Source organism: Bolinopsis microptera, chromosome 5 (assembly GCF_026151205.1).
Source record: "Bolinopsis microptera isolate Bmic1 chromosome 5, MBARI_Bmic_1.0, whole genome shotgun sequence".
NCBI classification, from domain to species: Eukaryota; Metazoa; Ctenophora; class Tentaculata; order Lobata; family Bolinopsidae; genus Bolinopsis; species Bolinopsis microptera.
In genome coordinates this window covers 22675427-22693113 of record NC_087076.1, presented here as the reverse complement: position 1 = coordinate 22693113, position 17687 = coordinate 22675427, and the positions used below count along the sequence as shown (strand labels likewise).

Here is a 17687-nt window from a genome sequence, read left to right as displayed (position 1 = left end):
ACGTATTTGAAACGAGGAAAAAATTGTCAGGTACGAGATATTATAAGCGATTATAAGTGATTATAAAGTATCGTAAATGTTATTGTCTTCAATTGTCGCTTATAAGCGATTATAAACGATGAAAAGCGCTTTTTGACGCATTTTAAAACTATGATCAAAATATGTTTTGATTTGATTTATTTGGGGTATATAAGCGATTATGTAAGCGGGGTATATAAGCGATTATAAACGATTATGAGCGCTTAATTTTTTACGTATTTGGAACGAGGACACAATTAACAACAAAATTACGCGATATTATAATAATAGTCCAGTTATTAATGGACATTTACGGAAATGAACCTGCAAATTTTCAGATACTCACGAAACTTTGCACAGACCTTCCAGAAGGTATGAATAAACGATTTTCGGTTGGAGACATTTGTTGACCATGGGGAAAACCCAGGAGGGCCACGCCCATATTGATCCAATAATGTAACTGACCCTTTGCTTCTGAAAGTCGTAGAGACTTTTCGAGTTATTAACATAGAACGGGAGGCAAAAATGGCTGATATAACCAATTTTGCTCTATTGCGTGAAAATTTTCTCTGGTTTTCCCCCAAATAACTCGAAAAGTGAGCATTTTAGGGTACATATTGCTTCATAAGTTGTATATAAACATGGCCATTCTGCACAATTTGCACTCATTCAAAAATCTCTATGGCCTTCATAGCTCAATTTACCAGATACCCATATTTTTGCATGATTTCTGGAACCGAAAATCAGTTTTTCGCCAATAACTGAAAAAGTAAGCACTTTAAGGCACATGTTTCTTCATAAGTCATATATAAATATGCCAATTGCGGTTCTTTTGCACTTTGTCCGAGGACTCTATCACGATTATATCAAAAGTTAGCAAATTGGCTCAGCGCCTCGCCCAAAATGGTTTTTGGCGAATTTCTCGAAAATTAAGGATTTTAGGCCATGTGTTGATCAATAACTTCTATATAAACATGCATATGCGGCTTCGTTTAAGCCTATTTTGAAGTCTCTACGACCTTCAGAAGCAAAGGGTCGGTTACGTTATTGGGTCAATATGTGCGTAGCCCTCCTGGGTTTTCCCCATGGTAAAAAAATGTCTCCAACCGAAAATCGTTTATTCATACCTTTGGGAAGGTCTGTGCAAATTTTCGTGAGTATCTGAAAATTTGCAGGTTCATTTCCATAAATGACTGGACTATAAGCGATTATAACTATAAGGTATTATAAATGACATAGCTCGGCGCGCTCATACTAAATCGCTCGCCCAAATTTTAAGAAAATGCTTGTGAAAAGGCCCTTTGGGTATGAAATTGATCTGAATCGATGTATTTTTGGACGCTAATTCCGAATCACCCCCCATGACGTAGGGTAAAATGCTTCCCTGGAGAGTTATAAGCAAAAAAACCGTTTTGGTCACGTGACAGGCTAGTAAAACATGAATTCTAGGAAAGCTTGGGATTTTTTGCACATCTGCCAATATTTTCGCAGCAAATTGGAAATAAAAGATATATCTTTTGCCGTCATGACGATAATTTGCGTTTTGATTTTTAATAATTTGCGTTTTGATAAATTACAACCGCTTCTTAATCTTGAGTTAATTACATTTGTTTCACTATATGTTATATGGAAATATATGGTTACACTGTACACATTGACATAATATTTAGCGATCTATCTTAATCCTTGTTGCCAGAGAACTGAAAGTTTGCAACCACAAAAATTGTACAACGATGATAAGATGTTGGTAATAAGGAGAAGGAGAAGGACAAGGACAAGGACAAGGAGAAGGACAAGGACAAGGACAAGGACAAGGACAAGGACAAGGACAAGGACAAGGACAAGGACAAGGACAAGGACAAGGACAAGGACAAGGACAAGGACAAGGACAAGGACAAGGACAAGGACAAGGACAAGGACAAGGACAAGGACAAGGACAAGGACAAGGACAAGGACAAGGACAAGGACAAGGACAAGGACAAGGACAAGGACAAGGACAAGGACAAGGACAAGGACAAGGACAAGGACAAGGACAAGGACAAGGACAAGGACAAGGACAAGGACAAGGACAAGGACAAGGACAAGGAGAAAGACAAGGAGAAGGACAAGAACAAAGACAAGGAGACAAGGAGACAAGGACAAGGACAAGGAGACAAGGCCAAGGACAAGGCCAAGGACAAGGAGACAAGGACAAGGAGACAAGGACAAGGAGACAAGGAAAAGGAGACAAGGACAAGGAGACAAGGACAAGGAGACAAGGACAAGGACAAGGATAAGGAGACAAGGACAAGGAGACAAGGACAAGGAGACAAGGACAAGGAGACAAGGAGACAAGGAGACAAGAATACAATGAGACAAGGAGACACGGAGACAAGGACACAAGGACACAAGGAGACAATGACACAAGGAGACAAGGAGACAAGGAGATAAGGACACAAGGAGACAAGGACACAAGGAGACAAGGAGACAATGAAACAAGGAAACAAGGAGAAGGAAAAGGAGATCAAATGAGGTTATTCTCTTCAAGCCGACACATGAACACAAAGTGCACATCTCTCAGTAACACTTCTACTAATACCTATAGCTATAATCTATATAGAACTAGTAACATGGTCGCCTTTCATCCGTTTACGAATACGTTTATGATACCGCGTGTTTCGGGATTTTCCGTGAGGCCGGGATTAAAACTGATTACGCGTACGATTTATTTAACTAGCAAGCCGTCGGCTAGAGAATAACAACAATTTGATATGATACTCCGTCTCCGTCTCCGTCTCCGTCTCCGGAGACAAGAACAAAGACAAGGAGACAAGGAGACAAGGACAAGGACAAGGAGACAAGGCCAAGGACAAGGCCAAGGACAAGGAGACAAGGACAAGGAGACAAGGACAAGGACAAGGACAAGGAGACAAGGACAAGGAGACAAGGACAAGGACAAGGAGACAAGGACAATGAGACAAGGACAAGGAGACGAGGACAAGGAGACAAGGACAAGGAGACAAGGACAAGGAGACAAGGAGGCAAGGAGACAAGAATACAATGAGACAAGGAGACACGGAGACAAGGACACAAGGACACAAGGAGACAATGACACAAGGAGACAAGGAGACAAGGACACAAGGAGACAAGGAGACAAGGAGACAAGGAGACAAGGAGACAAGGAGACAAGGAGACAAGGACACAAGGAGATAAGGACACAAGGAGACAAGGACACAAGGAGACAAGGAGACAATGAAACAAGGAGACAAGGAGAAGGAAAAGGAGATCAAATGAGGTTATTCTCTTCAAGCCGACACATGAACACAAAGTGCACATCTCTCAGTAACACTTCTACTAATACTTATAGCTATAATCTATATAGAACTAGTAACATGGTCGCCTTTCATCCGTTTACGAATACGTTTATGATACCGCGTGTTTCGGGATTTTCCGTGAGGCCGGGATTAAAACTGATTACGCGTACGATTTATTTAACTAGCAAGCCGTCGGCTAGAGAATAACAACAATTTGATATGATACTCCGTCTCCGTCTCCGTCTCCGTCTCCGTCTCCGTCTCCGTCTCCGTCTCCGTCTCCGTCTCCGTCTCCGCCTCCGCCTCCGTCTCCGTCTCCGCCTCCTTCTCCTTTTCCTTTTTTGAATTCGATTGTTTAGGGCTAGGGCTCGGGTTAGGGTTGTGGTAAGGGTATCGGATAGCTTCGGGATTATATATTATGGTTGTTAGGGTTGGGATTAGGGTTTATGTAAAACCGTTTTGTACGGCTGCAAAACTATAAAAACCTTGTATCACGTCGTGACTTGCTCTAACCAGAGCCCTCTCGCTTGCAGTAGCGCGCGACCGCCGGAGGCGGCAAAGAGGGCTCTATCCATGGCCACAAACTGGCACCACAAATCGTGGTGCCAGATTTCCTCCCATATTTCTGATGCCGCGCGGGACGTGTCAGTCATTTTTAGTCATGTCCGTGGATTGTGATTGCAATATCGGAGAACAATATTTTCTCATTGGATTTGATTTTTGTAGAGAGCTAATATACCTTCTTTGATCATGCACTCCATTTAACAAATTTTGCTTGTTCCTTTATTTGTTGCAATCATTCAGTTGATCATTCGGCGGATGATTCAAAGGGCCGGGACATATTTTAATGTTAAATTCTCAATAACCAGCAGACTTGTTACCTGCAGTTACCTTGCTACACTTTTGTCTTTTGCAATTGGACTTTAGATTTATTTTCTCATTGGATTAGATTTTTGTAGGGAGCTAATATATACCTTCTTTGATCATGCACTCCATTTAACAAATTTTGCTTGTTTCTTTATCTGTTGCAATCATTCGGTTGATCATTCGGCGGATGATCCAAAGGGCCGGGACATATTTTAATGTTAAATTCTCAATAACCAGCAGACTTGTTACCTGCAGTTACCTTGCTACACTTTTGTCATTTGCAATTGGACTTTAGATTTATTTTCTCATTGGATTAGATTTTTGTAGGGAGCTAATATACCTTCTTTGATCATGCACTCCATTTAACAAATTTTGCTTGTTCCTTTGTTTGTTGCAATCATTCAGTTGATCATTCGGCGGATGATTCAAAGGGCCGGGACATATTTTAATGTTAAATTCTCAATAACCAGCAGACTTGTTACCTGCAGTTACCTTGCTACACTTTTGTCATTTGCAATTGGACTTTAGATTTATTTTCTCATTGGATTAGATTTTTGTAGGGAGCTAATATACCTTCTTTGATCATGCACTCCATTTAACAAATTTTGCTTGTTCCTTTGTTTGTTGCAATCATTCAGTTGATCATTCGGCGGATGATTCAAAGGGCCGGGACATATTTTAATGTTAAATTCTCAATAACCAGCAGACTTGTTACCTGCAGTTACCTTGCTACACTTTTGTCTTTTGCAATTGGACTTTAGATTTATTTTCTCATTGGATTAGATTTTTGTAGGGAGCTAATATACCTTCTTTGATCATGCACTCCATTTAACAAATTTTGCTTGTTCCTTTGTTTGTTGCAATCATTCAGTTGATCATTCGGCGGATGATTCAAAGGGCCGGGACATATTTTAATGTTAAATTCTCAATAACCAGCAGACTTGTTACCTGCAGTTACCTTGCTACACTTTTGTCTTTTGCAATTGGACTTTAGATTTATTTTCTCATTGGATTAGATTTTTGTAGGGAGCTAATATACCTTCTTTGATCATGCACTCCATTTAACAAATTTTGCTTGTTCCTTTGTTTGTTGCAATCATTCAGTTGATCATTCGGCGGATGATTCAAAGGGCCGGGACATATTTTAATGTTAAATTCTCAATAACCAGCAGACTTGTTACCTGCAGTTACCTTGCTACACTTTTGTCTTTTGCAATTGGACTTTAGATTTATTTTCTCATTGGATTAGATTTTTGTAGGGAGCTAATATACCTTTTTTGATCATGCACTCCATTTAACAAATTTTGCTTGTTCCTTTGTTTGTTGCAATCATTCGGTTGATCATTCGGCGGATGATTCAAAGGGCCGGGACATATTTTAATGTTAAATTCTCAATAACCAGCAGACTTGTTACCAGTTACCTTACTACACTTTTGTCATTTGCAATTGGACTTTGGATTTATTTTCTCATTGGATTAGATTTTTGTAGGGAGCTAATATATACCTTCTTTGATCATGCACTCCATTTAACAAATTTTGCTTGTTTCTTTGTCTGTTGCAATCATTCGGTTGATCATTCGGCGGATGATCCAAAGGGCCGGGACATATTTTAATGTTAAATTCTCAATAACCAGCAGACTTGTTACCTGCAGTTACCTTGCTACACTTTTGTCTTTTGCAATTGGACTTTAGATTTATTTTCTCATTGGATTAGATTTTTGTAGGGAGCTAATATATACCTTCTTTGATCATGCACTCCATTTAACAAATTTTGCTTGTTTCTTTGTCTGTTGCAATCATTCGGTTGATCATTCGGCGGATGATTCAAAGGGCCGGGACATATTTTAATGTTAAATTCTCAATAACCAGCAGACTTGTTACCAGTTACCTTACTACACTTTTGTCATTTGCAATTGGACTTTGGATTTATTTTCTCATTGGATTAGATTTTTGTAGGGAGCTAATATACCTTCTTTGATCATGCACTCCATTTAACAAATTTTGCTTGTTCGTTTGTTTGTTGCAATCATTCAGTTGATCATTCGGCGGATGATTCAAAGGGCCGGGACATATTTTATTGTTAAATTCTCAATAACCAGCAGACTTGTTACCTGCAGTTACCTTGCTACACTTTTGTCTTTTGCAATTGGACTTTAGATTTATTTTCTCATTGGATTAGATTTTTGTAGGGAGCTAATATACCTTCTTTGATCATGCACTCCATTTAACAAATTTTGCTTGTTTCTTTGTCTGTTGCAATCATTCGGCGGATGATTCAAAGGGCCGGGACATATTTTAATGTTAAATTCTCAATAACCAGCAGACTTGTTACCAGTTACCTTACTACACTTTTGTCATTTGCAATTGGACTTTGGATTTATTTTTTCATTGGATTAGATTTTTGTAGGGAGCTAATATACCTTCTTTGATCATGCACTCCATTTAACAAATTTTGCTTGTTCCTTTGTTTGTTTCAATCATTCAGTTGATCATTCGGCGGATGATTCAAAGGGCCGGGACATATTTTAATGTTAAATTCTCAATAACCAGCAGACTTGTTACCTGCAGTTACCTTACTACACTTTTGTCATTTGCAATTGGACTTTAGATTTATTTTCTCATTGGATTAGATTTTTGTAGGGAGCTAATATACCTTCTTTGATCATGCACTCCATTTAACAAATTTTGCTTGTTTCTTTGTCTGTTGCAATCATTCAGTTGATCATTCGGCGGATGATTCAAAGGGCCGGGACATATTTTAATGTTAAATTTTGAATAACCAGCAGACTTGTTACCAGTTACCTTATTACACTTTTGTCATTTGCAATAGTACATTTGTTAAATGTACTATTGTATACTGTTCGATCTGTTGTTTTATACATTTGAGTTCACATTGCACTTTATCAGATCATAATTTCAGTCGACTAATATTTTCTTGTCTTAAAACAGCTTATTGTTTAACATTTTACCAATTACTCTGTCTTATTGTGTTTCATTTTAAACTGTTCGATCCGAATTGTGAGTTTGTTTTATACATTTGAGTTCACAGCTGCACTTTATCAGATTATAATTTCAGTCCACTAATATTTGCTTCTCTTAAATCATCTCATTGTTTAACATTTGACCATATTTATTTTTATATATTTATTAGCATAATTTACAGCCATCTATATCTCTGAGAAACACTATCAGTGAACCTACCCCAGTATTGCTGTATTGGTTAGCAAAGTGAGTGATAACTAAATATGTGAATGACCCCTTACAAAGGATCCTGTACGTGCAGAAATAGTATACATCGAAGTACACACTCATCTGCACACTAAGGTTACACTCGCTACAGTTCATCTCTCGGATTATTCCAGAATTGCGCGCAAACACACGTGTTGTCTCAAACAGTGAAACAGTCTGTTTCATTGACATGTAGGTCGACACTCTCTCGTTGTGTACGTTTTGAGAACTTTTGTTTAGACTTTATGGGCCATCTACTTGGGACGTCCGTCAAAATTGCAGATTTTCAGACCACCCCCGGGGAGCACCCCCTCCCCCTGTCCGGGTGTGTCCGAATTTTCAAACCCCCTCCCCCGGACGTCCGGATTTCCAGCTACTTTAAAGAGTACAAATAAAACCAACTCAAATTCATTGTTATTAAAATGTGTAGTCACTTAGAATAGACAATAATACATTTAGTGTCGAACAAGTTTAGCACAGTTACATTAAGGTACTTAAGTAGGTAGCCATCCAATGGAATAAGTTTTAAGGCAGTAGCAGAATATGCGAGTTGTGTCTCGGCTCTCATGAGCTGCTCTGGGAAACGACTTCTCGTTCAAAATACAGGGATCTAAACTTACTGAGTAATTAGTGTCAAAGAGTTGAAATAAATGCGACTTTTTCGTTAATTCTGCCAAAATTTCCGGACGTCCGGATTTTCAGAAACCACTCCCTATCACTGTCCGGATTTGTCCGAAATTCCAAAACCACCTCCCCCTCCCTTTTTGCTGGACGTCCTAAGTAGATGGCCCCTTAATATTTTATTTGATGCAGAATAGCTGACAGCAGCTACAATTGTACATTTGACTCAGTCTTTCTGTGCTTTCATATCTTAAGTCTGATATTTACTTTGCTCCTAAACCTTCTTTTAGTTCTGACAAAGCAAGATTTGCCATGATACAGCGACTTTTTATGTCGTCATCGCTGCATAATTTAGACTTTAGAGCCAAGGTACTAAGGCAGATAGCTGATATTCAGGGCTCTTTCCCCCTAGACGATTTTGGAGCCCGCTGTTTGACAATATTTACACTGACAAAAATTGGTCGACTCTTTTATCTTATTCTCTCACATTAAACAACATTAACCAGGTTTTTTTTTTTCTAGAAATGACTATAATGTGACTATTGCATTGGATAGAGTTTTCCAATGGCATTGTTTTCTACTTATCTGACCTATGTTGAGTTTCGCCAAGACTTGACGGGACCATCACATCTTTTGACCAACCCAAAGTCTCACTCGTTGCGCCAACACAGCAGAGGGTTCGTGAGGAGGGGCCTATATCCCTGATCAGCGGCTTATCCTTTCGTCCACCACAACACTAACTCACACAGTAACTGATGACAATCCTTTCCAACTAATGCTCACTGAATTTATCCTCAGCGCTTCTGTTGACACAGCATGGCACCAGGTACTCTCCCTTATTTTTCCCTATTTATTTTGTTATATTACACAAGCTGAACTGGCTCGAGGGATACCCTTGATTTTTACACGTACCTCATTATTACATCATATCAAGTTTAAGTATGTTAAATTCGATTCTAATCGAAATAAAATGGTTAACATTTGCAAGATAGTAACATTTGTTTCACTTCAGGGACGGATCCAGTGATCCACTAACCTTTCCTATCAGAGATCTAGACGGACCTGAAAATAGCACCTCCTGTAGTTCCCGCCTAAACAGTATCGAAAGATTGATCTAGAAGCTTTGACAGAGTTTTAGCTCTTTATGTCTGCCACATTGACTTTCTGATGAATAAAGGAAAATATCGTAAGCCTTTTACAATATCTAGCGCCAGCCGGCCGCGCGTTATTGACATTGTGTAGACCCTTTGAAATTTTTTAAAGCTTTTAAAAACGGCCATTTCTTAGGATCGATGTCCTTAAAGTTAGTTGTTCAGATCATTCAGAGGTTATCGTTTAAAGTTTAGTTCAGTCTAAAAAAGAAATCTGAAAGAAGGTAAATATCTTAAACCTCAGCTGCTTTTCCTTATATGCGAGATGAGTCTGTCCGACCAAATTTTATTTGGTTAGCCGTCAGGGCAGAAACTCAGAATCTCAACGAATCTTTATTTAGTTGCTTATCTTAAAATCTGTTTCAGGTAGGTGATAAGGTGACGTTTGCAGAGCGGCGTCTATTGAATATCATACCTTTATGTTTGAAGCTGAGACCGGCGATATTCCCAAGTAATACGGCAGATGAAGACACAAGTTTTAGTAAGGGAGGGCTCCTGCAGAGATCAATTCACGGACGCTAATGTTGCCTTGAATTATAATATGATAACCGACAGAGTAAGTTTGTATTATATGATTAGTGTTTGTGAAGTTAAGTTGTAAATCAAGTCGGAGGTTTTGTGATGTATAAGTATAATGTCTTGATAAATGATTCAAATTTCTGATTGTCTCTAAATAGACTTAGTGAAGACAGATTCTAATAGAAATAAATAGTTGAATAACGTATCGACATAACTACGTCATACTCATATCCTCAATAAATGTAATGGATTTGTAGTGTTGTAATTAGTTTAAGCTAAGTTAAAGTATAAGTGTGCAGATGATAATATAATAGCAATATAATATTGTGCCCAGACCCTCCCAGATCTGCCTTCAGCTCCCTGTCGTAGTCAGGGATTATAAGGAACTCTATCTACGTATCCCTTTTCATTCCTGACCCTGATTGTTGTACGTAGCTGTGACTTGTAATCTTCTCGATTCTCCCAGTTCAATTTCATTTGAACAGCTTCAGGTAGCATTTAAACAACAATTGTTACATGTTTAAATCTGGAAATATTCTTCGATCGTACACTTCTCTACACTGTTTTACACCATACATAAAAAATCAAGAAAACAACAAATTTTGTTGTGCAGCTGGATTGAAACGGTCCATGAAAAAAATTGCACATATAATATCTCGGTTCGGGATACTAGCCAAAATGACTTCTTTAAAATTGAAATAACTCCAGTTTTTAATATTCAGTTTTTTACTCTTTTTCTGAACTCTAGAATGTAACTGAGGAGTGATTATATTTGTCCTAGTATACTAATTAGCTAATATAGTAATCGGCTACAGACATATCTACGCCTATGTGGGACGCACACTAAAATTAATGGAAATAATTATCGGACTTTATTATTCACGGACCTTAATACCACAGACATTATTTTCACGGACATAATTATTCACGCTGAGGTCTTCAGTGTGAAAGTAATGTCCGTGATAATTATGACCAATAAGGTAGATAACATGCTTGTCCTTGCATTTTAGAGTTCCGTCTAGCACCAGTTCTATGTTGTTGACCATGATCGGGGGGGGGGGGGGGGGGGGGGGGGGGGGGGCCAATGACTACTTTTGGGGACTTGGGGAATTACGTCAACGATTTTACCCCGAGTCCCCATGATTTTTAGTCCCCAAAAGTCTCCATTAGTCCCCATTTAGATGATTTTTAGTCCCCAAAAGTCTCCATTAGTCCCCATTTAGATTTATCCTACTCTTATCTTGGACAAAACATCTCGATCGTATCGTTATTAAACTAACTTGAAAACCATAAATAACTGTCAAAAATTCTGGGGACTTATGGGGACAAATGGTGAATTACGTCAACGAGTTGACCTCTAGTCCCCATGATTTTTAGTCCCCATTAGTCCCCAAAAGTCTCCATTGGTAGTCATTGGCCCCCCCCCCCCCATGATCTTTTGAGTCCTTGTCAAAGAGGACGGGGCAAATTTTGCAGCTAGGTCCATTACACCTCTGTAATTGTCCTACATCAAGGGTTTCCAGTTGTCCCAGTTGTCGATTCTTTTCTAGTGTATTACCGATTGAAGGGTGTTTCCTAGTGGCAAATACTATCCGTACATCCCCACATAACATTAACCTAGTAGCTTAATGACCAGATTAAGTTCTTAACCAACTTTGTAAGACTAATGTTATCAAGAGTGTTGTACGGAAAATACGAGGCTCTGTTGTGTCTTATCCTCAGTGTCTCTGGTTGGATTTCCTGGGTTCTCAATAGACCTCTGTATTGCTTTCGGCTCGATTTCTTCTAGTTTGTCACCGTTGTTGTTGTGTCCGCATCTGGCAAGATCCTCCTTTAGTTCGCCCAGGTCCTCTACACATGGTGGGGTTGGAAACTACATATGTATCTGATCTCAAGTAGTTCCTAGCATCTGTTTCCTTTCTAAATAGCTTGTACCAGATCTGATTTTCTGAGTCCAAGCTCAAGGTAAGGTCTAAAAAGTTAACCTTGATTCTATATGGTTCTGCCAGTTTGATTTAGCCAGTTTGTTCAACAATTCGACAAACATTGTAAATTGTCCCGCTGTCCCCATCCACACTCCAAATATGTCGTCGATGAATCTCTCCCAAAAGTTTATCAGGGTCGCACTCTTTATCTTTTTGCTAACCTTTTTGAAGAGCAACCAATGCATAGTAACGTCTGACACTTGTCTGGAGATACAGTTTCCAGTAGTAGGCATGAGGCAGGGAAAATTAGTGTGTGACTGATTTAAGCAGTTGGTCACCAGAGTTCAGTTCGAGTACTAATTTTAAGGAAATTAGTGACGTTTTATTGCTAATAAAATTGATTTGAATTCACGTATTTTTGTTGACGTTAACAAGGCTCATACCTCCCCCTCCTGTCAGCAACCGTCAGCATTTCCAAATACCCTTTTCCCTCGGCTGCTGACGTCATACATGAACGCTCGCTTATGTTAGCTATACATTTTGTAACAGCAACATTTACATTGTATTATGTATTATATAGTATTATGTAATTACATTAAATGACGGGTGGGCGACAATTTACCCCCCGACAATTAACCCCCCGACAATATAATTTAATACAATTAACCCTGACCCTGACCCTGACCCTGACCCTGACCCTGACCCTGACCCTGACCTTGACCCTGACCCTGACCCTGACCCTGACCCTGACCCTGACCCTGACCCTGACCCTGACCCTGACCCTGACCCTGACCCTGACCCAGGACCCTAACCCTAACCCTAACCCTAGGCCTAACCCTGACCCTGACCCTGACCCTGACCCTGACCCTGACCCTGACCCTGACCCTGATCCAGGACCCTGACCCTGACCACTGACTCTGACTCTGACCCTGACCCTAACCCGATCAATTGACCCAGTGTAATTACATGGGGGTCAATTGTCGTACTAAGTCCTAGATTTCGCGACAATTGACCCTAGTTTAATTACATAGGTAGGGGGTCAATTGTCGGTGGGTCAATTTTCGGGGGGCCAATTGTCGTACTAAACCCTAGATTTCGCGACAATTGACCCCAGTGTAATTACATAGGGGGTCAATTGTCGGGGGGTCAATTCACAATTGTCGCGGTACCTAAATGACATGTACTTTTTCAGGATCAAGTCAAAGTCAGGCCTGCAGCGACGAGCCCCTTTCTTTCGGATTGTGAAGTGTAATGTTAATGTTTAATGTAGCTGTTTAACGTCGAAAATTGTTAGTTTGTAATTGTTTTTGAGAAGCAAAATAATTAATCTGAGAAGTGTTTCCAGTTTTATAAAGCTCAGGCATGGGCACCGTATTGTTTATTTAGTTATATTTTATACAATATCTTTGACCTTTGTCGCATTAAGTTGTAGTACTACTACTAGTAGCGGGGTAGTACTAGTAAATACTGAATACTGTGTTTCGTTTATTCTATAAGTATATAAATATTGCATTGTGTATCTTTGTCGCATAGTACATAGTATAAGTTGATAAGTAGCGAGGTAGTTGATACTGTTTCGTGATGTATTTTGATCGTACAATCTTAATTATTCGTATTATTATACCGCAATTCCTGTATTTTATCGTCTAAAAGTGAACAATACCAAATTAAAATAAAGTCGACGAGCCCCTTTCTTTCGGATTGTGAAGTGTAATGTTAATGTTTAATGTAGCTGTTTAACGTCGAAAATTGTTAGTTTGTAATTGTTTTTGAGAAGCAAAATAATTAATCTGAGAAGTGTTTCCAGTTTTATAAAGCTCAGGCATGGGCACCGTATTGTTTATTTAGTTATATTTTATACAATATCTTTGACCTTTGTCGCATTAAGTTGTAGTACTACTACTAGTAGCGGGGTAGTACTAGTAAATACTGAATACTGTGTTTCGTTTATTCTATAAGTATATAAATATTGCATTGTGTATCTTTGTCGCATAGTACATAGTATAAGTTGATAAGTAGCGAGGTAGTTGATACTGTTTCGTGATGTATTTTGATCGTACAATCTTAATTATTCGTATTATTATACCGCAATTCCTGTATTTTATCGTCTAAAAGTGAACAATACCAAATTAAAATAAACAAGAGGCATTTATAGCCTTCGATAAGTATAAATAATCGCACACGATGTACGTGCACCCGGGGTTAAATACGACGCAATTGTCAGCACTGCGCGCGCGCACACGTACCATCTTATGTGTGCTGATCTGTATGTGCCTATCCTACTTGTGAAACAAGCGCGTCACGCAGTACGCGTAGGCACATGGCTATGTGAACGTCGTGACCCCCATCGTTACCTGGGGACCCCAGGCTATTATGTTTCATAAAGAATAAAGATTCGGTGGAATGAAAGGCTGAGCGCCGCCCAGTAACCCCCATCGCCGTTTCACTATACCCCTGTAGAGTTTCTACGATACAGGGTAGCCGCGCACCTGTGCGCGGCGGGTCATACAACGTATGACAATAAAAACCAAAGTCATATGAAATTTTTGGGCGAGCAAATCAGCGAATTAGTAAAAGCCAGTTCGGCAAGGCCCAATAGTGCATTTTGCTGCGATCTACGTGGTTGCGAGAAGAATTATTTGATGCGCGGCGCAGTCCAGTCTAGTAGTGCATCGCTCTACAAGTAATTGTTCTACTTTATTGTATATCCCAGAGTGGTGTTTGGCAATTAGAAAAATTGATCGTGCGTGGTTTAACCGCGGCAAAATTTTTGTTGAAATTCTTGTTAAAATTCTGCACGCCTAATATAAACAATTATAACGTGCGTCTTACCTGGAGACCTCAGGCTATTATGTTCATAATAGAGATTCGGCGGAATGACAGGCTGAGCGCCGCCCAGTAACGTGCGTCAAATACCACTGACCACTCTGGGATACAATAAAGTAGAACAATTACTTGTAGCGCAATGCACTACTGGGCTGCGCCGCGCATCAAATAATTCTTCTCGCAACCACGTAGATTGCGGCAAAATGCCGAGCTGGCTTTTACTAATTCGCTCGCCCAAAAATTTCATGTGACTTTGGTTTTATTGTCATACGTTGTATGACCCGCCGCGCTGCGCACAATTGCGCAGCTATAATAGCTCCCCCTGTAATTGTATCGTAGAAACTCTACAGGGGTATAATGAAACAACGATGGGGGTACAAGGTTTTTATAGTTTTGCAGCGTAAAAAACGGTTTTACATAAACCTTGTATCACGCGGTGACCCCCACTGCCGCTTCACTGCCGCTTCACTGTAGCGTCTTCGACGCTACAGGGGGAGCCGCGCACTTCGTGCGCGGCGGGTCATACAACGTATGACAACATAAACCCTAATCACAGGAGGAGCAATGCGTGGGCGCGATTGCAGCAGTTAGTGCCCGTTTGTAGCAGTCAGTGCCCGTTTGTAGCAGTTAGTGCCAGTTTGTGGCAGTTAGTGCCAGTTTGTAGCAGTTAGTAGCAGTTTGTAGCAGTTTGTGGCAGTTTCTTTGCACTTTGCTCCTCCTGCGTAATCCCAACCCTAACGACCATAATATATATAACTCCGAAGCTATCCGATACCCTTACCACAACCCTAACCCGAGCCCTAGCCCTAAACAATCGAATTCAAAAAGGAAAAGGAGAAGGAGAAGGAGAAGGAGACGGAGACGGAGACGGGGACGGAGACGGAGACGGAGACGGAGACGGAGATGGAGACGGAGACGGAGACGGAGACGGAGACGGAGACGGAGACGGAGAGGAGACGGAGACGGAGACGGAGACGGAGACGGAGACGGAGACGGAGACGGAGACGGAGACGGAGACGTTACCTGGGGACCTCCGGCTATCGCGTAATTTTTGTTGTTAATTGTGTCCTCGTTCCAAATACGTAAAGAATTAAGCGCTTATAATCGTTTATAATCGCTTATATACCCCGCTTACATAATCACTTATATACCCCAAATAAATCAAATCAAAACATATTTTGATCATAGTTTTAAAATGCGTCAAAAAGCGCTTTTCATCGTTTATAATCGCTTATAAGCGACAATTGAAGACAATAACATTTACGATACTTTATAATCACTTATAATCGCTTATAATATCTCGTACCTGACAATTTTTTCCTCGTTTCAAATACGTAAAAAAGCGCTTATAATCGTTTATAATCGCTTATAGACAGCAAATAAATAAGCGCTTATAAACGCTTTTCAGTAGGAAAATTTCAAGAAAAGCGGTTATAAGCGCTGATCATAGTGAAAATATCGCTTTTTAGCAGATTTCAAAAAATCGCTTATTGTCGCTTATAATCGATTTATAATCGATTTAAACCGCTTATTAACTCAAAATAAAAAAGCGGTTTTTTAACGATTAGTAGGCGCTTTTTAATTTGGAACTTTCCCTAGTGAATATAATCGCTTATAGTCGATTAAAAGCGTTTTAAAAACGGTCCAAAAAAACGGTTTATAAGCGTTTTTTGAAAAGCGCTTACGGAGCGATAATAATCGACAACCCTAAAATAAAAGCGTTTTTTTATCACTAATAATTTTAATTCGCGATTTATTATCGCTTTTAAAGCGCTAATAATCGCTTTTGCAAAAATATTTTATGGAAAAAGCGATTATAATCGTTTTTAACCGTTTATTACCGGGACCGTTTATAATCGCTTTATAATCGCCAAATAACGGTGGGTTTTATCAATGAGCGCTTTTTTAGCGTAAAAAAAGCGGTTATTACCGCTGATCACAAAAAATTAGTTATGGAAACTTGCCCAGTTTTCAACTCATTCTTCGACAGGCAGAGATGAATTTGGCGAAGGATCAGGTTTTAACAGCGGTATACTATGGAACGGACAAAGTATTTCCATCCAGTGCAGTTTCTTCTGCAGACGAGGACTCGTTTGAAAAAATTGCAAAGGAAATAGCGACAAGCCCTGGTGTTAAGAAGAGCAATGACGATGATGATAAAAAGGTAAATTTTATTGCAGTTAGCACAATTTTGAATCCCACATAGCCTCGATTAAAAAATAATTCTGCAATTTATCTCAAATTAAATACCAGTACCAGATTCGTATCCCATGCTATTCTTGACAATGAACTGTAACTGTGATTATGTGATAATGAGTCATGTCAAGTTTGAGTAATGGTTTTAATATTAATGATAAGGTGAAAAATCATTGCATGCTGATCAAAATTTCCTATTTATCTTTTCAGGTTTCGATTGTGGCTACAGTCATTTCTGATATCAATGTTGTGCAAAACGATGAGATTTTGTCCCAGATAGACATTAACATAACATTCAACGTCAAGGTTGGAAAATTATCATCATTCCTAGTACTTGACACTTTAGATACAGAGTCATGCAGCTCGCTTCCTAGTTGTGTTGACACTTTAGATACAGAGTCATGCAGCTCGCTTCCTAGTTGTGTTGACACTTTAGATACAGAGTCATGCAGCTCGCTTCCTAGTTGTGTTGACACTTTAGATACAGGATCATCCGTCATGCACCTCGCGTATTTCTTTTAGCTTACCTGAATAACCCCTCAATCCAACCAGGATGAAACCGAGCTGAAAGTACATAGTTTTACAAAACGGAAAACTACAGTCACCAGCAAACTGGAATGTAAATTCTACGACACAACAACAGCAGGTCCTAACCTAAATAAGTTGAGAATCACATTTGCTCAAATTTTTCTTTAGACTCTCAAAGAGCGAGCAAATGACCGTAACGTTTATTTCACGGCATTGAATTTCAGTTTGGAGTGTTAAAGGTTGCATCACTAATCCAAGCTACAATGGAGAGAGAGGAGAAACAGAAGTTATGTGTTCATGTTATCATCTGACCAGTTTTGCCGTCCTCATGGTAAATAAGTTATTAGATCAAATAGTTTAACGTGTCATCAAACTTAAAGTGATTCAAATTGGTCATCATAGATTTTAACAAATTTTAAAAGCCTATCCGAAAAAATAAAGCTACTTAATTAAATCATGTTTATTATGAACTACAGATATTATTTGATTAATAATGACTACCAACCATCTCACAG

General features: G+C 39.4%; 1 long non-coding RNA gene across 1 annotated transcript; it reads left to right on the top strand.

Annotated features, from left to right (window-relative positions):
- Positions 1 to 9701: 9701 nt before the first annotated feature.
- On the top strand, positions 9702 to 13251 carry LOC134815703 (uncharacterized). The gene is made up of 2 exons (XR_010160275.1): positions 9702 to 9734; positions 12815 to 13251. It is a non-coding gene; the product is annotated as an uncharacterized LOC134815703 (long non-coding RNA).
- The last annotated feature ends 4436 nt before the right edge of the window (positions 13252 to 17687 follow it).